We start from the raw sequence: 23839 nt of genomic DNA on the forward strand, positions 1-23839 counted from the left end.
CCTTTCCAGCATTCTATAGAATCTAACAGGCTTTAAAGGGGGGATGGGACATGGAATCTACTTGATTTCTCCCTCTGACACAGAATTTAGAGACATGTTACTGCCACTTGAGAAATGTGTTAAGGACAGTTCATTTTAGCAGGAAAGGCATTCCAGGATTCTAATGATGGAACTGGTTTGTGCCAATGATGTTAGAGACATCACCTGTGTGAGGCAGTTGATCTGTGTGGAGTCAGGAGAAAGAAATGGAACCTTTTTTTTTTTTTTTTTAAAGAAGGTGATGACGTCAACCACTTGAAGATGTGATTAGGAGAGAAAGGTAGAGGGGGTCTAGAGAAAGTGAAAATATCAAATTCTTAACATGTACATAGATCCATCTTTTTAGGGAAGTTAGACTAAGTTATTTAGCACAAGGAAAGTTGAAAGTGATACTCTCTTTTCAGATTTAGGGAAACTCCAAGGTGTAACGCTTTGTTCCCAGAATATCAGCTGTGCAGAATGTGCTTTATTAGAGGCAGGCAGGAAATTCCCTGCTGCACAGAGATCAGTATCTTCATACCCTGGCCTACAAATGCAAATAGAGAGCTTGCTCTAAATTCTTGTTGCTGATCAGAAAGTTACAGGGCATATTCTTTATGTCTTCTTTATTTCTGTTTTTGATAACAGCCAATCAAGGATTCAGTTATTATCATAATTTAACATTTATCTATCTTTCCTCTGAAAATCCTATAACTTTTGTACAGAAGCAGCCAAGCTGAGAGTCATCACAAAGATTAGGGAGGCGATACAGAGTCCAGACACCTGAATTTTGCTGTTCTACTCCTGGGCCACCTTAATTGGTGTCTCTGAGCCTCGTTTTCTTCTTACATGTATAGAGGCTAGTGGATATTGACTTCTACTAGATTGATTACTATAAACAATTCTGTGTGGGTCTTGGATTAAGAAGCAAAGAGAAAACAGAAAATATCTTTGAACTAATTCTTCTAAGCCCTCTTGCGGTACTTCCTTTGTGGGATTAGGTGGATGAAATTATTTTCTTTTCTTTCTTTATTTTAAGAGGCCTTGTTTTGTTTTGTTTTGTTTTGATGTCTAAACCACCCTTAGATTTGGATTAATCTCAGAAAACCATGCTATCTGTCACACTCCACTTTAAAGGGAGTTTTTATTTCTCTGAGTATAAGTGTCTGGTCTGCAACTCTGAGAGCTGTCCTCTGGCGTCAGCAGTTGCTTCATACGTGCACACTCCTGGCCTCTTCCTCTTTCTGTACTTAGTGTGAACAATTGTGCACCGTTGTTTATTTTTCACTGGCTCTGTCCTGCTTCCTCATCTATACCACATGCCATACAATGCCTGGTGTTTTGTAGGTACTCACTAAATATTTGAAAAAATGAATGTATTTGTTTCCCCATCACCTTCCCAAGGGCCGATCTATACACATTAGGTCTGGGTTAGAAGTTGAAGATGGTGATGTTTCTAAAGTGGGTAAAAAATAAATAAATAAATAAATAAATAAATAAATAAATAAATAAATAAAAATAAAGTGGGTAAAAACACAGAAGCTCTTGTTTCTGCCATTTCGAGAAAGTCATGTGACTGGCGATCAGAAGAGACAGGGCTGGCAGATGTTTCAAGGCCAGTCTATTCTACAGGACTCCAGGGAGTGCACTGGCTACCCTTCATCCCACACAGCTGCAACAGGAGTGGCCAGGGTTGTTTACCAAGCCTGATTCATTTCCTATCTCTGACCCTGTCTCTCTTAATCCACTGATATCAGGTCATGATATATTTTAAACTCCGTGTCCAGGAAAAGACCTGCTGTTTCATAATCAACTCTCGGCTAATGGGGTGCCTGGGTGGCTCAGTGGGTCAAGCATCTGCCTTTGATTCAGGTGGTGATCTCGGGGTACTGGGATCGAGCATTTAGCCCTGCATCGGGCTCCCTGCTCAGCGAGGAGTCTGCTTCTCTCTTTCCCTCTGCCCCTCCTTCTGTTAATGCTCTATCTCTCAATCTCTCAATAAATAAGTACAATCTTAAAAAAAAAAAAAATCAACTCTCAGCTAAGGAGTGAAAGCCATGATGTGAAAGTCTAGTATTCTGTGACAAACAAACTTGGATTAGGCCAATATTGCTTAAATGTTATTGTGAAATCCAAAGGCAGTATTTACATACATTTCCTTAATGATGACCTGCTAGATTTGGCTTCCTTAAGCTACAATCAACTGAAAACATTCCATTGTTGGGAATCTTTTATCTGCTAATCAATCTAGCTTGGCAGATCTTGTTATCCCTTATTATTTTTAAAACTATTCAAGTAAACAAAAAGTGATCTTTCAGGGAAATGCTCTAAGGGAGGCAGCTTTTGGAGAGGGCTGCCTCTTTGTAGTTCTAGTCCTGATACCTAATCAGTTATGTTCCCTCTAAATAATTAGCAAGATTGCTCTATTGTTCAAATGACCTCATTTGGGACAGGGATTTTCCCCTTTGGCTTCTTCCCCTTAAATTTCTATTTTTAATGAATGCAAGTATAGTGGGAACTTCCAGTGCTGATCTTCCCTATGCATGTTACTGCCAGTTGTGGACATTCTGTGTTCACAGAAGTGATTCTCACAAGTTCTTAAAGTTACCATATAGAAGTGCAGACCCAGGGGAGGGAGAGAACAGGACTCCCTGAGTCTTGTTCTTCTCCTCAGTGCAGAGGCACTATCAACTAGTCAATAGTATCATTTTGCTTTAGATTCATATAGACCTGGATTCCAACCCTCCCAAGTCATGCCACTTGGGTAAGTGATACCTCTTCATAATTCTCAGTGCGCACGTCTATGTAGGAGAGTAATCACCATCTCCTGGGGCATTGTCTAGGTAAATAAAATAGTGCTAGTGAGGTATTTGGTACAGACCCAGGAACATAATGAGTTCGATCAATCGTTTCCATGATGAATACATCTGAATTTATGTCCATCTTCTGTGATTCTACTGGGGAAAAGGATTTAAAACCCACTTGATATAGGAGTGTTGAATCTTTCAGTAGTTATTTCCAGGTTCATGAGGTCCCTTCTTGGAGCTTTGCAACTACAGAATACACCATTTTGGCAGGGTTGCTTCAGTGGTGCTGGTCATTTTGGGGTTTCTCCACATCCTGGAACAGTTTTCTCTTTACCTGCTTTAGACACATGTAGGAGTTCTTGGCAGAGATCACACAAATTAGCACAGGCTTTGTTTTCCAGAGACCTAAGTGACCGTGGGAAATTTACTAACATCTCTGAAACCCCATGCTCTCAATTATAAAAGAAGTTTAAGATTTGCTCTGAAGGATCATCATAAGTGTAAAAGAGAAGAAATGAGATCACTACATGAAATTTTCTAGTTAACACTGAGCAATATATGAGAAGTACAATAAAGAGAATCTACTATGTCTCATTTATTCCTACTCATAAATGTTACTTCCCTTCTCTCCCATTTTCATGGCACATGTCACTAGTGTTTAGAGCCCCTAAACAGTAGTTGGTAATTCTCCCTTAGGGGAAGACAATAATGATGCTGAGTTGGTCTCAGCCACAGTAAACCTTTGCCCAGAGACAAAAACAAAGTCTGCTAGCAAAAAACTAGCACCCTTCCTTACCAGCCTTTAGCAAAGACCCAATTCCCATGAGCGAAATGAGTAATTGCTACAGGAAAATAGGCCATGTGCATTTATATAGTGAGAGGTGTTTTATAGGATTAGGTGGGTGATGAAAAAGTAATCACTATAATAATTTTATAACTTAGACATAAAAGAGAGAGAGTTGAGAAAGACAAGTTCTCTTGTTAAATATTTGCCATTTAATGTCTTTTTATCTTCAGGCAAGTCAATGTGTTTTCTTATAAATCAGCAAGAAGTAGACTCAGATATCTTAGAAGAGGAATGGACTTGAGATGCCACGTGGCACAATCTGCCCTTCACAGAGAAAAACCCACCCAAGATCAGAGAAGATGAGTGAACGTGCCCAAGGTCAGGCGCTGCCTTTTGTTTTGACTCCCTGTAGAGAGATCTCACACTGACACACACTGCCTCTCTCTGGCAAGTGAGGTAAGAGTTGCACAACAGAATCCTGAAATAAGGTCATTTATAACTGCCAGTGACAGTCACCTTCTCTTTTATTATTGAGAAAATGCTCATCTAAACTTGTTATCGGAACACACAGACTGAGCAAGAAGGAATATATTTTTTTACACGTCAGAAAGCCAGGGGTAATAGAACATTCACATTCTGGAGAAAAGCGAGATAATAAATTGCCATGACATACAGACAGCTCATGAGTGGTTTCTAAAATCCTGACTTCTTGAAAACAAACCAAGGGCAGCAGAGAGTAAAATCCATAACCGTGTGCTTCCTGTGTGGGTGTGTTGGACTGAACATACATATGATTGCATCACAGAAATGATCCCCTGGAAAGAGGAGTGCACTGTTTCTCAACAAAGGGAGACAAGGAAAGAAATCAACATTTCTTGAGCTCTACTTGGCTCTGGAAGTGTTTGCAAATGGCAGAGTGAGATTTTGAACCGAGATTCAACTAAGTTTTAAACCTGGGTTATTTCCCAATAAGTCAAGGAAATAGCCCAACTCCTCCTGGCATATTGCCAAGCAAGCATCTCTTCCAGGAGGGTGATTATAGTTCCCACAGACAGGAATTGTGTGCAGGGTTAGGGGAAAGGCCAGTGGCTCCGACGTGCTTGGCATGAAGGCTATGACTACAGGAACTAATTCAGACGGACTAGTCATCACAGTTGATTGATCGGGGAAGTTGATTTTAGTGAACACAAATCTGCAGGCGTCATCATCACACCATGAGACAGATAGACTAACCTGATTGGCGAGACTAATAGTGAAGGTCGGACCTCATTTTGGAACCTAATGTTTATTAAGATAAGAGAGAAGCTTGCCTCATCCCAGACTGTCAACAGTGAAGAGGGAGATTCAGAGGGAGGGAATTCCCCTTAAAATGGCATACCAAATATTTCAAGACTAAAATTTTGATGACACATTATGTGGAGTATAACCAACCCCCATATTATGAAGGTAATACATTGATAACTCATCAAAAAAAAACCCAACAACACAGTCCAAACTTTTTTTTAGAGGGGGGAGGAGCAGAGGGAAAGGAAGAGAGAGAATCTTAAGCAGGCTCTTGTGCAAAACTCAGGGCTCAATCTCAACCCTGAGGTCATGACCTGAACTGAAATCAATAGTTGGACATTCAACTAATTAAGCCACCCAGGCTCCCCACAGTCCAAACTTCACACCCAAGCAGCATTCTTCCATCTTGTAGAATTGTTGAATTCTGAGTGTTCTTGACTATCTTCTCAACTCGGAGAAAGCGCATGTGCCAGAAAATATATTCACTAGGAATTCAGAAGTAGAGAGCTTTGTGTGCTCACTATTCAAGGCTACTTAGTGGTCCTGGGCTTAAACAAGTTGGAGCTTTTTAAAAATCAAAACACTTGAGGCAACCATCAACCAAAGTCTCCTTCACCTTCTGTCTTCTAGTCCACTGCCAGGACTTGAGAGGAATGGCCCTCTTCTTGGATTAAGAACCTGGAATTAAAAAAAAAAAAAAAAAGAACCTGGAATTCCAGCCCATCCTTCCAAAGAACCTGGAATTCCAGCCCATCCTTCCATTTTCCCCAATATCTCTCCTCCATAGGATGTCATCGGGTCAGTGATAGAAAATGATACTTACCACTTATAGTACAGGTAGCTTGGGACTCTTACCAAACCCCCCTAAACTTCAGTGTCTTCATCTGTAAAACTGGTGATGATGAAGCCTACTTCATAAGCCTAAGCCTGCACATTCAATGGGATAACATGTAGGGCACTTAGCACATACTAGGGCCCACAAAATATAGATTTGTAGAACAGCAGTTACAGTATAGCAGAGTCCAGTGCTGTTCGAACTTGACTCGCATGCTACTGATTTCCTCTTAGGCTACCAGGTCACCTTGACTAAGGCTTTAGACCCTGGAGTCTTCAGGAAAAGCTAAGTCTCTTCTGGACAGACCCCATGTACCTTGTATTTCTATCCAGTGTAGGTAGAAGCTAATCTCTTCCCAACCTCTTACGTTGTGAGCTGGTTATTCCCGTCTCCCAATCTCCGGCTCCCAAATATCTTGCATTAGTTTCTCTCTCAAAGTTCCTGCCCAGGTCAGATTTCATGGTTCTGGTTTTTTTCCACAGCTGCTCTTAATTAATTCAAAATTTCCCTGGTTTTCTCTTAGGCCTTATTTTGTTTTCTCAGACACTTCTATTAAACTGCATCCTTTGTCCCCAAACACCTGGGATCCACATTGATTCTTCTGTTTTCCACACAGTCTTACACTAAACAATTGCATGAGCATTAGTGAGCCTCTCAGGATAGGTGGGTAGAATGTTGGGGTGTGTATGTGTTATTCGTTCCTTCATTCCTCATACACTACTTATTTAATAGTGCTGGTCCTTGATGTTTTTTAAATTTCAGGGGATATACGTACCACTATAAAATAAGTCCAGTCCTCAAGAAACTTAGTCTGGAGGAAGTTAAACAAAACTTTCAATACAATATGTAATAAAGTTTACAATAAATCTGTGGTTCACAACATTGGCTGCACATTAAAATCACCTGATTCACTAACTAGAGAAGCCTGACCCCAACCCGGACCAGTGTAATCAAGCTCCCTGAGCAAAGCCTGGGTATGGGCATATTTGACAGCTTTTCTGGTGATTCCATTGTGCAGCTGTTTGAGAATCCCTTGGATAGAGACAGACACATGGGATGCTTGAGACTACAAAGAAAAAGCTCTTATCCTAACGGATGAGCTACCAGAAGCTTCCATGGGGCAATGACACCCAAGCTAAATCTTATCAGGTGGGCTGTCCAGGTGAACATGTGGGCAAGCCATTCCAAGCACAAAGGAACAAGGTGCGTTCATAGAACTGCAAATAATTCTGACTTAAGAGAGTGCTGAAGTGTTTGGACTTTATCCAGCAAGGAAAGGGGAGCCATGGAAGGACAGTAGCAGGGAGATTGTATGATTAGTCTTCTGCACATGTGCAGTACCTAAGACATCAACTGGGGAAGGAATTTCACTTTCCTCGTAACTTTACCCTTGCAAGAACTATCTCCCCTTTAATAAAACCTTCCAAACTGTTGGCACCTCCCTGGGTTTCAGACATTACAAACAGGAAACTCTACCCATTAGCTAACCTTTGCCCCATCCTTTCCTGAAACAAAGAACAGCTGTTCTCCCACTTGGATATGCCTGGAGTACAGGAGGGCCCCTTGGTATTCTCTGCTGACTGCAAAGAAATGACTTGGCTTTGCACAGATTAGTCACTGGTACATGCAGATGATTGCAGAATCAACTGCACTGAGACATTTTAGTTTTTAAAAGTGTTTTGTCTCTGAAAGGGTGCTGTCATCAGTGATAGGGGGCACCCAGGGATCATAGCTGCTAGAGAGAAAACACAATGCATCCCCTGGGAGAGGGCCTGAACTTTAAAAAAATGAAGCAGTAATGACACTTGAGTGCTCTTTCTGTCTTTTCAGCACACAAGTCCATTCACATATCAACCAAGTCTTTGGAACAGCTTTAGCTATTGTTTTGTGGTGGTGGATGTTATGTTCTTTCTGTTTGGGTTTTGTTTTTTGCCTTAAATCTAAGATTCACTATCAGTTCAATGACAGTATTTCAGGGCAGAAGAAAGAGAAGGGAAAGAAGAAGGAGTGGGATGAGGAAGAGAAAAAGAAAAGAGGAGGAAATAAAAAGGAGAAGAAGAGGAACAGAAAAGATTCCATTTAATGTGTGTTTTAATTGTAAAATACTCTGATTCTAAGAAGGTCGAAGCAGATGTATGGGGATAGAGTTGGGGAAAGGTGTGCTGTGTAATAAAAGTTTCCAGGAGGAAAACCAACAATTGTTAAAAGTACTAGGAATTTTACAATCGATGGCTTCCAAAGCTCTGCTTTCAGACAGAGAAATCGGAAGCCCAGGAAGACTGGGAGATTTGCTTCAGGTTCTAGAGGGAGTCACTTGAGAATGAAGTCAGAGCCAGAAACCTTATCTCTCAACCTCAAGTTTGGTTTGTTTTCCATGACACCAGAATGCCCCCAGTAATTTTGGAGAAGAGAAAAATGATCTCATCATCTCTCCTCATATTTATAGCTGACGAAACTATTCAGAGACAAAGAATGTAAATAAGTAAAATATATCATAACTAAGTAAGTTTTAGGAAAGAAACAAGCAAAAGATCATGGTGCTCCAGTTCCTGACAAGCCCTTTTGTTAATTTATTCAATGGCTGTTATCCTGAGTACATGACACTTGCATATCAAATTGCATTTGGTGTGTCAAAATGACTGGTTTTACTTGTTCTTTAGTTCCTGAGGCTAATCATTATTTTTAACACCTTTTGATATGCTAAATAAGGCTAATAAGAGCTGGATTTCTCATGTGTTTATTAGTCATCACCATCATCTCACATTTTTTTTTTTTTTTACTCCCTTCAAAGTGTCAATAAATGATTATATTTGAGCCTCATAAGAACATCGTAGAGCAGCTTTACCTGTATTGCTCCTGGGGAGCATATATTTCCTGGGCAGAATGCTGCAGCATCAGACCTTATGGTTTCAAATCCTTCCTCTGTCCCTCACCAGCTGTGTGGCCTTGACTAAGTAGTCAACTCTCCTGGGCTTCAGTGCCTCACCTGTAATATGGCTGTTCCGTGCACCTGTTTTTAGAGTTGCATGGAGCAATCCATGCAAGTGATCAGGTCACCTGGTGTACTCTAACTGTCCTGTGCTGCTAGCCGGGCCACCCATTCATAAATGATGTACATTTGGTCTCTAATAACTAACACTTCATGAATGCTTATTATGTGCCGAGTGTCATTCTAACAACTTCACAAGTGGTGATTCATTTGATTTTCATTATGACTGCTTGAGGTAAGAACTATTATTACTGTTTTACAAATGAGAAAATCGAGACACGGAGAGGAAAGTCACCTGTCCAAAGTCTCGCAGCTGAGAGACTGTAGAGTCAAGACTCCAACTCGGAAAGTCGGGCTCTGGGCTCTGCTTTGCTGCCTCTGGGGTTGGGCTGTGTGCCAGGGCCCAGGGCCGGCCCGCTGGGAGCTCACTGAACACCAAAGCAGGGTGATGACCCCTAAGACAGGCGAGCGCGCTGCACAAGGGCGGCACGAGAGAGAGAGCTCTGCACTCTTCCTGGGAGCCTGGGAAAACAGCAGCTACCTCCAACCTCCTATTGTTCACATCTGCTTTCTGTGCTCTGTGTGGGCCACACACATACGTGGAGCTGAGAATCACAGTGTTACCAAACCTCAGGTTTCTCCCCATGACACTTGCTGCTACCCTCTGCTAAGAAGTTACCCCCAGGTCCCTGACCATCTTTATAGACCAGTTCAGTCGTTTCCATGATAACCTTTCTAACGTCGTAAATTTGCTTTCCGGGGGTTGTCAAGCAAATACATTCCTGGCACTCAGTGAGAACTCCCTGTTCAAAATGCCACACGTTACAAAGCTGATGATTCAACACACATTTCTTGAGTGCATCCTACCTATAAGCTGCAGTGTTAGAAATGGATTCACACTCCTTTTACACTACCATGCCATCTTTCCCGAGAGTAAGGCCTGTGTTTCTTCTAAGTCTGAATATTGTCATACATATATTATGATTTCTGCTTTTGCAAAACAGGACATTGTTTAACCAAGTTCTTATGGGAGGAAGCACGGCCCAGCAAGCAGAACAATGATTTGAAAGTCCTGGGTTCTATTTTCAGCTCCAGTGTTGACTAGCTGTGCATTCAGCCCTAGGAAGGTCAAAGGCAGAATGGCCTTGTGCCGATGACTTTTTCTGTATGTACAGCTCTGGATGGAAAACAAATCAGGCATCTGGCTCTCAGCCTCGAAGAGCTATGGTCTTTGGAGAGAAGACGTGTAGTCACACTTTGTTTTCCTTTTTAAAGCAAAAGAACAGAACAAACTCTCTGGGGGGGAGGGGAGAATGGGCTGGCAGAGAATGGAAGAGAGAAACTGAATAACCTTTTAAACAATCGGGGGTTAAGGGATTGTTTGAGCCATTCAGATCAAAGAAGGCTCTTTGGGGGTAAGTTGGAGTTGACTGCCTTTGAAAACGGAAGGGGCTAAGGTTTGAAAGGTGTCTCCAAACTTGGACAATAATAGGAGTCCAGAACTCTGTCTGCAGGAGCCAGGCAAGACCACCAACGGGCAAGGCTTGTGGGCAAACTGGAAAGTATAGGCTTGCTCTAACGTGGTCGCTGCTACCTGGTACCAGCTACCTGTCATGGTACCATGGAGAGAAGTGGCCGTTATTGCCCAAATAGCTGAGCCTTCTAGAGAAAATAGAGTTAGAATGTTGTCATTAAAACTCTTGGTTTTGGGGCAGCCCTGGTGGCTCAGTGGTTTAGCGCCGCCTACAGCCCAGGGCGCGATCCTGGAGACCGGGTATCGAGTCCCACGTCAGGCTCCCTGCATGGAGCCTGCTTCTCCCTCTGCCTGTGTCTCTCATAAAGAAATAAAATCTTGAAGAAAAAAAAAAAAAAAAAAAAAACTCTTGGTTTTTAAATGATGGAACCCAATCAATTTATAAAGAAGCACTGAGTAGGCAAAGCCAAGCATACCATAGTCTGGCCAATATACTTGCCATATCTCTTCTTCCTGGAGATGGGATGCTTGAATGCGGGTCAGAGAGTTGACATTCAATATGAACCATCTTGGGACGCCTGGGTGACTCAGTGGTTGAGCATCTACCTTTGGCTCAGGGCATGATCCCGGATTCCCTGGATCGAGTCCCGCATCAGGCTCCTTGCATGGAGACTGCTTCTCCCTCTGCCTGTGTCTCTGCCTCTCTTTCTGTGTCTCTAATGAATAAATAAAATCTTTTAAAAAAACATGAACCGCCTTTTCTTTTTTTAACTGTGACTCCTAACTCTAGTATAATTTCTGGTGGCCTTAGTATCTTTGGATTCATTTGGAACCAGTGCTGACAACAGGAGATGTCTAGGCAAACAAAGGTGCTGTAAATGTCAAACACAAATGAAAGCCAGAGGACAAGAGCAAGCCCCAGCATAGATAAGTATTTATAGGGGAAATTAATTTGTTGCCTGGTGGCCACGAACTGGGCAATAGAGCAAAATGAGCCTTTTGCAAGTGAAATTCAATCTCTGTCCACATTCAAATGGCTGTAAAACTCACCATATGAAGCTAATAATTGGTGCATAAAACTAATACTTTCCATTTTTTTCTTTCTTATTTTGTAGGCTTTATGCATTATAAAAAACATGATTAAGTCTCGGCAGTTATACTCCTGGCTGGTTCTTATTTCAACTTTGGTTCCTCTTGCTCATTTCTCATAAAAGATATTAGTGTGGATTGAGAATATTAAGTCACCTGCAATGGGAAGTTAAATGGGTCATTTGCTGTCATAGAGGTGTTCCAGAAAAGGCCCAATAAAGTTGATGCCAAGGAGACTCACAAAGCCAGGTGGTAGCTTACATATGAAGGGGCTTGCTAAGAGGTTACGGAAGTGGTTCTACCCACGTTATCACATTGGCAATCTCCAGCCTATCAAGTGTGACTTAAAAGAAGCAGATCCTGAAGATTATTTGGAAGCAGTAATCAATTTAATAAGTGTCCCCATCCTCTTTCTCCATGCCAACAGATGTGTTTTTTCCTTAACACAAACCAAAAGAGAGAGATGTCAATGGAACCACTCAGAGAGCTTGATATATGTCTTTGGGACTTTATAAAACATAGGAACTGATGTCTGACACATACTCAAAAACACAGGGGACTGTAGCCTGAACTGCTCTTCTCTGCAGTCCAGGACCAAGATATATTGGGGATAATGAGCACTTCCAGAATTTGGTGGCACAAATAAGGACCCTACTTAAGAAAGGTAGATTGGGTCATCTCGGAAGAGATGGTCTGGAAGGGTGACATGACCCCATTAGTGGAATGTATCACTGGAAGCCGAGAGAATGAAGGAGTCATAACTGACTAGCCTGAGAAGGCATAATTGCAGTCAGTGGAACAACTACTGAGAGATGCCCTACAATGTAGACAAAAGGAGGTATCTTTAAAAAAGACTCACCCAATGTTCCATGAGAGTAAAGTCAACTGGAATGTCTACTATTCAGAGGATCATAACAGATTATGATAACCTGAGTGAAGTTAATTCCACCTTTCCATCTTTCCCTCCCTTGACCTACTTATCCTGTCTCTGGAGAGAATGAAAATCACAGCTAGGGAAGGTGGCAACACTATAAAGAGGAGAAAGTAAGGAAATCCACCTGGTACCCTTCTCCTAGTCCTAGACTTCCAACACAAGTGATAACAGCTGTGAGAGGAGACAGCTAATGTTCAAGTAGACATTCTACTGCACCAGACTTGAAAAAAAGTGGGACTTGCAGGGAGTGTGTGTGTGTGTGTGTGTGTGTGTGTGTGTGTTTTATTTTAATTTATTACCTGTTGGTAACCAGAAAAACTAAGTTATATTGGTTGATGGAACCCGGGGGTTCGAGGTGAATATCAGGTTGGAAGGGGTGGAAACAAAATAAAAATTGCTTTCTACTTTCTACCTACCAAGTAAGCTAAGACAATAAACCAGTTTAACTTGAATACATTAAGTATTTTTGTGGTATGGATTTAATGTAACAAGGGTTTGATGTGATGTCACAGTCATCTCTTCAAATTCTTCTCTTTACAATCAGCTTTGCCTCCTCAAAGACAATTGGGTTACAGCAGAATTTCTGCAGGATGCAGAACAGGTATTCCCTAAAAAACAAAAGCAAAAACAAATAACAAAAAAATCAGTTCCATGGTCAAAGGTATTGGTGAAAAGCTAGTTTCCTAATAAATAAATAAATAAATAAATAAATAAATAAATAAATAAATAAGTTTTCTTATTGTAGGTCTTTTAGGAATCTTTGACAGGTTAATATGTGTTGTGAATTTACAAAAACAGAGGTATTGGATATAGTGTTTCCAGACTCATTTGTCTAGGGAATGTTTCCATTTCCCAAACTTTAGGCTTTTATTCAATAAATATTTGCTGAACACCTAACATGTGCAGGCATGAGGGAAGGGTGTTGGAGATTAATTGAATATATCAGACATGGTCCCTTCCCTAAAAGATATTATATTCTAATGGTTTGCTTATTTCAGTCCTTTGTTTTCTAGAATTTTCTTTGGAGAGACCTGTTCTATGCCATTTTTCCAGATTTCTGCCACTGAAAAGCTATTTGCTAACAAAAATATACAAATCACTGAGGCACAAAGTTGCCTTGTAAGAGAGATTTATTTTTATAAAACATAATAAAAATGTGCATTCACAGCCATGCATGACAAAAATGCTTTGGTCACCTTTTCTCTCTCTCTTTGGTCATTTTCATCTGAGGATGGAAACCCTTGATAAAGTCACTTTTTTTTTCCTCTTTTCTCCCTTGATTTGACTCTTTCTGCTGTGTCAGATATCAAATCTCCACATCTTTTTCTGGTAACTAAGGAAAGATCTGACATCAGCCATTTGAATTTGTTTGGCCTTCCTGTGAGTCATTTCCACAGAGGTTAGAGTTATATGTTATCTTGTGTTATCCCAAGAGATATTCTCATCTGGGTGTTTCTTAGGCTATGGCTCTTCCTTATTCCCAAAAAGTTAGTCTGCATCCAGTTAATTATGGCATCTGAATCTTGATGTGATGTGAAAGAAAACATGGAGGACGTAAATATTTTTTTCCTCCATCCTGGGTGAAGTTTGATGAAGCCCAGTTTTCTGCATAAGGATTAGCAAGGAATTTGTGCCTGAGTAGTTATGAACCTATTAGATGTCAAAGGACATGGCCCACTGGGCCTAAACACATAAGTGACTTCCTCTTCCCTTCTGGTCACTACAAACTTGATGGGAATTTCCATTCCAGGGATAGACCCAAAGTATCCTAGCCACTATGCCCTGAAATGTAATCTCTTTCTCTCCATCCTCTGTGAGTTGCTGACTCCTTCCTTTTGAGTTTCTCACCAACTACCAGATTATTTGCCCAATGAGCATGGGTCCTGGATCTAGAGATCTTATCCATGAGCCCTTCTGGGCAAGATCCAAGAATATATGCTGAATCACCGTAGCTGGGTTCATAATTATTTGGATTATGAAAGTAAGTCTAGAAAAAGTATTTCATCAATTACATTAGGACTTGTCCTGTTCAACATATTTCTCGAATATATCTCAACTCCTTCCACCCATAGCTATCAGATATATCACCATATGTAGTCTAAGCCATCATCATCAAAGACCACAATAATAGGTCTCAACAGGTCTTCCCAATTTTATTTTTGTCATTTCCAATTTTTCACACAGAAGAATAAATGACCCTAAAAATAAATCAGGGTTTCCTTTTCTGGCCAAAACAGAGCAGCAGGAACAACTTGAAACAATCAGAATATTGAAATGTGTGTGTGTGTGTGTGTGTCCCACAATTTTCAGATATTGACCCAAAGGTAGTAAAGAACTGTGATTTCCCTCAAATAAGGAAAGCAACAATGTGACTGAGAGTGACCAATGATCTTTGCATGGAACTTAGAAGATTCTCAGAACAGGAGATTTTTAGTGCTAAAACTGGAATAATCCTGGCTAAATCAGGAAAGTTGTTCATCCTAAAAGCCCCATAATTTCATCAGCTGATTTCTTATAGGAAGTTTCCAGCTTTAGCACAGGAAAAAAGGGACCCAAATGTAGCCCACAAGACTTAATAAACAGAGAAAATAGAGATAGTAGTTTAGAGAGACAAAGTTAGAATCTGAGGGGTGAGTAACAAAAAGAAGAAAGTTGTGCACAGGAAAAAGTGGCACTCTAGAGATACAGAGAAGGGTTTCCTCGCATTATTGGCTGAGTTCTGATCTGTGCATTTAGGGGAGGCAACTACCTGAGACTGGGGAAGGAAATACCAGAAAGGAGTAGGCGGGAAAACCCTTAGATCTCACACAGGGCGGAGACTAGTTTGTTATCCTAAAAGCAAGAAATAAAACACTTCATAATTCAGTGAACATTGGGTAGAATCCTCAGGGGGGCACTGTCTGAGTAATGGGGTAAATTAGCCCTAGACTAAACGTTGCTCTAACAGAGCTTACAGGATAGGATCCAACTGCTTTCAGGTAACTTAGCCATGTGCCAGGAAAAAAAAATCTAATATTAATTTAAAAATACAACACAATTCATAAATCTAGGAACAAATCAATTAATACAGAAACACCTAGAAATGACAAGGATGCTGGAACCAGCAGGCAAGGATGTAAAAATGTCTAGTATAAATATTCTTTATATGTTAAATAAGGTAGAGGAAAAGATGAGCATGATGAAGAGAAAATTCAAAGATATAAAAATACCCAAATGGAACTTCTAGAAAAGAAAAATATAATATCTGATATAAAAATGCACTAGATGGATTTATAGCAGATTAGACACTATAGAAGAAAATATCAGTGAATTTGAACATAGAGCAAAAAAATCTAAAATAAACATAGAAATAAAGACTGATGAAAATAAACAAGAAATCAGTGACAATGAGACAATATTATTGGTATAAAACATATAAAATTAAAGTTCCAGGGGAGAAGTGGGAAGCAAAATATTTGAAATAATAATGGCTAAAAATTACAATATTTTATTTAAACTATAAACAATAAGCCCAAAGATCCAAGAAGTTCAATGAATCTTCAGCAAAAAAAAATTAACTTTAAAAAAAAGTTAAAAAATCATAATGAGATTGGAGGAGGGCCACCAGTGATAAAGACAAAATCTTGAAAAGACAAATTACATAGAGAAGAAAAAAAGGATGAAGGTTTACTTCTTATCAGAAACTATTCAAGTCAAAAGATGCTAGAGAGACATCTAAAATACTGAAAGACCAAAAAAGAAAAAAAAAATCAATCAAGAATTCTTTAAAAAGTGAAAATATCTTTCCAAACTTAAGTCAAATAAAAATTTTCAGACAAACAAAAAGGGAGATGATTCATTATCAGCAAATGTTCACTTCAATAAATATTAAAGAAAATTCTCTAGGCAGGTAAAAAATGACAACAGGTGGAAATTTGGTTTTATACAAAGGAATAAAGAGCATCAGAAATAGATGAAATTTGGGTCAATATAAAACTGTCATTTTCCAACCTCTTTAAAAGATAGGCAGCTCTTCAAAGAAAAAAAAGCAGTGAATTCTGAATTTTATGTCATAAATAAAAGGAAAAGTATGGCAACAAAACAGAAAGGATCAAACAGGAAATGGACATATACAATGTTGTAAGGTTCTTATATCATGTGTGAAGTGGTATAACATTACTTGATGGTAAATTGTGAGAAGCTAAAAATATATATTGTAAATTCCACAGCAATCGCTAAAAATTTTAAAAAGTTATAGCGGAAAAATGAAACAAAAATAAAAATATTCACCTAACACAAAAAATAATTGAGAGAAAAATAAATAAGAAAAGATAAATAGTAAATAGCAATATGGAATATTTAAAACCAAGAATATCCATACTATATTAAGTATAACAGGTCTAGACATGAACTAAATGACTGATATTGTTGGATTGGATAAAAAGGCAATAGCACAACTCTATGATGCCTGAAAGATACCACTTAACAAATAGATTTTAATAATCAAAAATAAAAGAAGGCAAAAGATACACCAAGCCAACTCTGATCAAAGAAATTCTAGAGTGACTGTATTAATATCTGACATTTTACTGTTTCAACAATTATAGTTGGAAATTTCAGCAGTTCACTCTCAGTAATTGATAGTAATTGTATTAATATCTGACATTTTACTGTTTCAACAATTATAGTTGGAAATTTCAGCAGTTCACTCTCAGTAATTGATAGCAAAAGTAGACAGTAGATCAGTGAGGATATAGAATAGTTGGCCACTAGAACAACAGTTGACCTAATTAGCATTTATAGAGTACCCAATCCAACAATATCAGGATACATATTATTCTCAAGGGCACATAGAGCATTCAATAAAATAAAGTAGACATTATTATGAGCCATAAAACAATTTTTAATAAATTTAAGGGTATTAATGTTATACAGAGTATGTTCTTTGGCCATTTTCTTATGGCCATTTTCTTATTAATAAGAAAATTAAGCTAGAACTCAATACTGAAAATTCATACCTGTAAAACTCTCCAAATATTTGGAAACTGACTCATGGATCAAAGAGAAAAATTCCAAAAAAATACTAGAAAACGCTTTGATCTGAATGAAAATAAAAACAATATATCAAAGTTGTGGAATGAAATTAAGGCAGTGCTTAGGGAAAAGTTTATAGCATTAAATGTTTACCTTAGAAAAGAAGAAAGATCAAACCAATGATCTTTGCTTACACCTTAGGAAACTAGAAAAAGAAGAGGAAATTAAACCCAAGGTAAGACGAAGAGAAAAAAAAAATTAATGAAACTATAACTCCCCAGTGGTACCTGGGTGGCTCAGTGGCTGAGCATCTGCCCTTGGCTCAGGTCATGTTCCCGGGGTCCTGGGATCGAGTCCTGCAGGGAGCCTGCTTCTCCCTCTGCCTGTGTCTCTTCCAGTCTCTCTGTGTCTCTCATGAATAAATAAAATCTTTATATTAAAAAAATAATAATAATTTAAAAATTAAACTACCCTAATTGAATTACTGTGACCTAGGTGTTTTCTTAAGAGACTTATGCCCTGTACCTGCTCTATCTGGTCACAACTTTATAAGTTAGTCATGATTATTATCCTATTTTTCAGATGAGGAAATTGAACCTTGATAAGTGTTAGTAATGCTTCCAAGTTCATGTAGTTATTAAGAGCCAGAAATGGGATTTAAACTCAGACCTCACTGCAACATCTTTCAGACCTAATTGAGCATATTTATATAGTTAAGCATATTTTATTATCTCTAAGTTTGATATTTCTCTATCATATATAGAAATATATAGCATATATGATACAGCACACACATGATATATATATACACACATATGTATATGTTGTATGGGTACTACACAAATTAATTACATATGTTGTGTATATATACATTTATATGTATATATACACACATACACACAAAATCTTTATTAACCTAAAATCAGAATTCCCCATTGTCGTACATGTTGGAGAACTGTTTAGAGATCGGCCACTGCTATTGTCATCTCTGAAAATTGTTCTATCAATGAAATGATCCACCATGAAGGACATCTGTGGAAACACAGTGTGTGATGAGAGCCCATGAATAATTTCCACTTGCTCCTGCCAGTCTTTTAAGATATGTGTCCTTGAGTCACAGACACAGGGAGGGGCAGTTGAGCCATTCCATGGCTACCAGAACTCAAGTGTTATCTCACACAAAGACATCCAACCTCTCCAAAATATTATGCAATCTGATTTGCAGTCCCTACTTGAGAAGCCAATTGCATCTTTCTCCAAGCACAAAGTAGTCAAGAGCACCGGATGCCTGATTCTTCTTCTAGGATAGCTACACAATTACTCCATCATCTTGGGCAGGTCACTCTGGGATCCTGTTTTCTCACTTTGGATATTTATTTATTTATTTATTTATTTATTTATTTATTTATTTATTTCGGTTATTAAATGGAAGGGAGGAAGCATCCTCCATGTCCTTCTCTCTTACACAGTTGACAACTTTGAATTTCTTATCAATGTGACTCCTGCACGGTCAGTTCCTAATCTCCATGAAGGTAAAAGTCGGGTTATAATATTCATCCGCTCCAGATCCTCTAAAGCCTTCCCATTTCACTAGAATGAAACCTTAAGTCCTTACAATGACCTGTAAGGCCCCACAACATAATTTTCCTCCACACTGTCTGCTCAAACTCCTACTATTTTGCTGACTGGATCTATCATTCTTCCCCCTGTTAATTTGCTAGGGCTGCTATAACAGAATGCCACAGAACGGGTGACTGAAACAACAGAAATTTATTTTCTCACAGTTCTAGAAGCTGGAAATCCAAGATCTAAGTGCCACTGGGTTTGGTTTCCTCTGAGGTGTTTCTCCTTGGCTTGTAGATGGCCACCTTTTCGCAGTATTCCTCACATGGGTTTTTCCTCTGGCATCTTGTTTTAGGTCCAAATTTTCTCTTTATCAGGATGCCAGTCAGATAGGATTAGAGCCCAGCCTCATGGCCTTATTTTAACCTAATCATTTCTTAAAAGGCTCTATCTCCAAATGCAGTGACATTCTGATGTCCGAAGGTCAGGGTTGCAATATATGAAATTTGAGGGGACACAATTCAGTGTAAGCACCCTCACTCACTCCATCCCAGCCAAACCAGCCTTCTGTATGCTCTTTAAACCCTCTTGTCTCTTCACTGACTCTTCCTTCTCCCTCGAACAATGCAAAATACAATAGTGTCTGCTGCAATCTCCTAACAGTGAGGACGCTCCCATAACCTAATGGGTATGTCAATCCTCAGCTAGAACATTATTTTTGTAAGCTTTAACCTGAACTTCTTTTGGTCTCCTTGCTTCTCATTCTTTTTCTGTTTGTTCCCTTTTTCCTCCTTAAGCTGTCACTCCAATACCTTCACAGAGAATGCCTTTACAGTTTGGCTCCCCTTGTCTCATTCAACCCAGTCAGGGTATGATTTTTATCTTCTCTCCTGGTGTGGCCATCATATTAGATGTGCTGATTCGACCATTCAGAAGAAGCTGAATTATTGAATGCCAGGTTATGTGCCCATCACTGTTAGAATCTACAGATACGCAGGAAAACATCAAGATTAGGATTAATTAGGATTTATGAATACAGTAACAATGTACACAGGGCACATTCAGAGCCCAGGGAAGTGACATTAAAATGAATAGGCATCGGGAAGTCTTTTAGAAAGAGATGGCAATAGAGCTGAGGTTTGAAGAATAAACCACAGTTAGCCAGGCATATAACGGGGAAAATAATTTTCTAGGCTATGCTAGCATCATGTGTGAAAGACTGGAAGCATGAAACAACATGATATGGACAGAACAAAGGACGTACTTCTGGGTGTGGATAATGAGGCTTGATTGGGGACACATATGCAGGCAGAAAACAAAATCATATCTGCTAAGAATTTATGACTTGGAAGCCCTGGGGAGCATTACCAAATTTGTAACAAGGGAATAATTTGGTCAGATCTCTAATTTAGGAAGTCAGTCTGCCATCACTGACGAGGATAGTTTATAAGAGCTGGTTCTAGACAAGGGAGCAGTTAGGAAGCTACTGTAGTAATTCTGCTTTGAAAAATAAGGATCGGAATCAATGCAGAGGTAACACGAGTAGAATGGGACGTATGGCTGGCTGTACAATAAATTAAGAAAATGGAATTTACAGGATTGGTGTTGGGTACAGATGTGGGAGTTGAGCTAGAAGAAAAATCTGAATTAACTCCTGGGTTGCTGGGTTTGGCAAAGAAAGGGATGATCATATTACTTGTTATGAGAAGGAGGAGACATCTAAAAGAGATGTCCAAAAGGCAGTTGTATTTAGAATTTTTGTAACCACAGAGCAAGAGTGCAAGAGGGTCTCACCTGACCGAAGCCCACCTTGTTGCTTTGTTCTCCTTGTAAGTGTTCTATTCTCCTAATCAGACCTTGGACTCTTAAGCAAAAAGAAGAATGTTTGAGTTATTATTTTTTTGAGACCCAGTATAACTAAAAAGATAAAGTACATCTACAACCCGTCTCCGTCGAAGTGACATCTCCTAAGGTTACAGATGTCCCTTGGATCCCAAAAATGGGACAAGGCACAAACATTGACCACATTGCAGTCATCTCTCGATCCCTATTCTAAAACAAAACATGATGATTCATGCTAAAGTATAGTGCTTCACAAATAACCAAATGTTATCTTGCAGCTGAAAACCTCTAGTGAAGTGGGTTTCAAAAAAGAAATATTTTCTGGCTTCATTTTACTGCGGAGGAAGCTGACAAAGAGATCAAGTGACCTGTCCAAGCTCATACTTAATGTGCAGTAAGCAGATTAGGTCCTTCTGACTCTTGCTCTTGCTCTTTCCAAGACACTGCACATGTTCTCCCAGGAAAGCGTGCTTACAAAGGACATCTAAGCTACTCCCCACAACAGCTTAGCAATAATAGCAATTTAATCTCCTAAGTAATCAATCCAGGCTTTTCCATTTACCAGTGAAATTGCAGGTGGAAACTATAGAACTTGAAACTCTACCTTTCCCAGTTCTGTATTGATCCTATTTGATGTGAGCGATATTCACGGGATCCGTGCTATCATCTCATATTTCACAACCAAGCCCTTCAAAGTGGAGTAACCCACAACACAGAAGGTGCCAAGTTTCCTTCTTGGCTCTAAAGGGTCATCAATCCTGACCTCTCTGTTCTTTCCAGCTGCTCGGAGATAGCTGGCTTTCATCCTAATAATTATCACCATCATTATTTTATCACTTTATTCAGAATCCTCTAAATTTCAGTGGGGTCTGTGATACCTGCTGACATCATATTCTTATATGTAGTGATAGTGTCATGCATTATCACCTGCAAAACCCTAACATTTCAGAAGTTGTAATTCCCTGTCAGGTTCACTTTGATAGCACCATACATTGCAACACCGTGTGTGGCTTGGCAAAAAGTTCAATAGAACACGTATATAGATTCATCCTGCATAATTATTTTCTTTTGATTTTGGTGGTTCCTCAGGGATGCAATTTGCAGCGTTTATGTACATGTTCTTATTTAGTGTGATAAACCGAGACACGAATCTTTTGTAAAGGGGAAAAAGGAGAGATGGCAATGTATGGGAGACAGCTTGAAATGTTTTATCTTCATCTACTAAAAATTCCGGGCTGAAAAGAGTAAAATTACCTCCTCTCTCTAAGTGCTTCTACCCTAGTGGCATTATATAATTATCCACAAAAGGGCGTGTCATATTACACAATCACTACCTTTCCCTTAGCTGGAGATTTCAAAGATAAATAGATGAGAAATAACATCGCTTAAAAGAGACATCAGAGGTTCATCGAGACAAGCTTTTTTGCATTGGTCTCTTTTGTAGTAAATGAAGCAACATTTTCATTAACAGAAATGTTAAAACCTTAACTTGTTCTCCTCATTTGACATAGCTTGAGAGATCATTTGTGCATCCTCCGACCTCATCTTCTTCCACTTTCTCCAAGCACACTGCCATCTTTTCAGTTCATGAATATCCCAAGCTCATTCCCAAGGTCCCAGGGCCTTCGCACATGCAGCCAGATCCGTCTTCCTGCTCACCCTCCACAACCACCATAGGTCCACTTGATATGGTTTTTTACCATGTTTTTCTCTATCACCTCATCCTGTTCATTTTCTTTATTTTGTGCTTATCAAAACTTGAAAAAAAATTAAGGGTTACTTCTTGTCTGTCTTCCCAAGCTCCATCAGAATTGCCAACGTGTCTGAGTTGGATGACACCTATTACCAGTGGCTAGTACGCCATCGGTATTCACTGTGTATTTGTTGAATGAATGAATGACTGGAATTTCTACCCAAAATTTTAGATACTGCTTTATATACTTAAAATTACTATTATAGTCTTATATTCAAAACAGAAATATACTTCTATAGGTAGGGGAAACTTCTTTAGTCACAGACGTAGGTCACTATGGCTGTAAGTAGGTGAGTGATAACTGAGGTTTTCAAAACTTAGAATCTATTCTGCTAATGTTCACTTTCTAGTAAGCTTCAAATATGTACAGAAATGAAGAATGAGGGACGCCCGGCTGGCTCAGTGGTTGAGCGTCTGCCTTCAGCTCTGGGTGTGATCCCAGGGTCCTGGGATCCAGTCCCGCACGAGGCTCCCCGCAGAGAGTCTGCTTCTCCCTCTGTCTGTGTCTCTGTGTGTCTCTCTCTTCTTTCTCATGAATAAGTAAATAAAATCTTAAAAAAAAAAAAGAAATGGAGAATGAGGCTTGAAACTGTCAATATGATACGATTAACAAATATAATATGGAATTTTTTTAACAAAAGCATCCTGTCCATTTTGTAGAATGAGATGTAGAACCTGTATCACTTCCCTACCACCTTCAAATTATGTGTCCCTTAAGTTACAGAAAAGAAATTCCACAAATGACAATTTAAACTCAAAAGAAATAATTATTTAACTTCAATAATATCCAATTTAATACTGTTTCTTTTGTTTGGTGTACATTCATGATGGAGAATAGCCCAACTTTTTCCTTAAAAAAAAATTCTTGAATTTTGCAAACCATTATTAAAGTGTTAAATCATTCCTGGGCCACGGATAGCTTGATTTCTTAATCCCATGTTTTGTTTTGTTTTGTTTTGTTTTGTTTTGTTTTGTTTTTAAATCCCTCCTACTAAACATAGCCATGTTTTACAATGTATAAGATGTGCTAAAAATTTTTTGATGCAGACTGAAATGAGTTAGTAGACTGAGCAGGGACAAGGCGGGGGCAGAGAGAGGGCACTTACCACCTCTTTACCAGTCCTGATTTCATGCAGGTGCATTAGTGAGGCCCTTCCCTTGCCTCCTCCTTCAACTATACACACCTGAATTGCTACCTGAGATGGTTCCGTGTTACAAGAAGTTGAAAACAGACAAAGGATTGACAAAGTTTTCCTCTAAAGGGCCAGAGAATGAATATTTCAGACTTTGTGAGTCGTACAGTCTCTGTCACAACTACATGGACAATAGACAAACAAACATGAATCACTGTGTTATAATAAAACTTTATTTACAAGAATAGGCTGTGGGCCAGATTTGGCTTGTGGCTATAGTTTGCCAAGCCCTGTATTAAAGGATTCTTCTATGCAGCT

At 39.2% G+C, this 23839-nt stretch overlaps 1 long non-coding RNA gene across 1 annotated transcript; it reads right to left on the reverse strand.

The window, feature by feature from the left end:
- Positions 1-12697: 12697 nt before the first annotated feature.
- Positions 12698-20834, reverse strand: LOC118350782 (uncharacterized). The gene is made up of 4 exons (XR_004805279.2): positions 20588-20834; positions 19606-19776; positions 17518-17639; positions 12698-12825 (listed from the first exon to the last, which is right to left on the reverse strand). It is a non-coding gene; the product is annotated as an uncharacterized LOC118350782 (long non-coding RNA).
- Positions 20835-23839: the final 3005 nt, after the last annotated feature.

This window comes from Canis lupus, chromosome 15 (genome assembly GCF_003254725.2).
Source record: "Canis lupus dingo isolate Sandy chromosome 15, ASM325472v2, whole genome shotgun sequence".
Taxonomy (NCBI): Eukaryota; Metazoa; Chordata; class Mammalia; order Carnivora; family Canidae; genus Canis; species Canis lupus.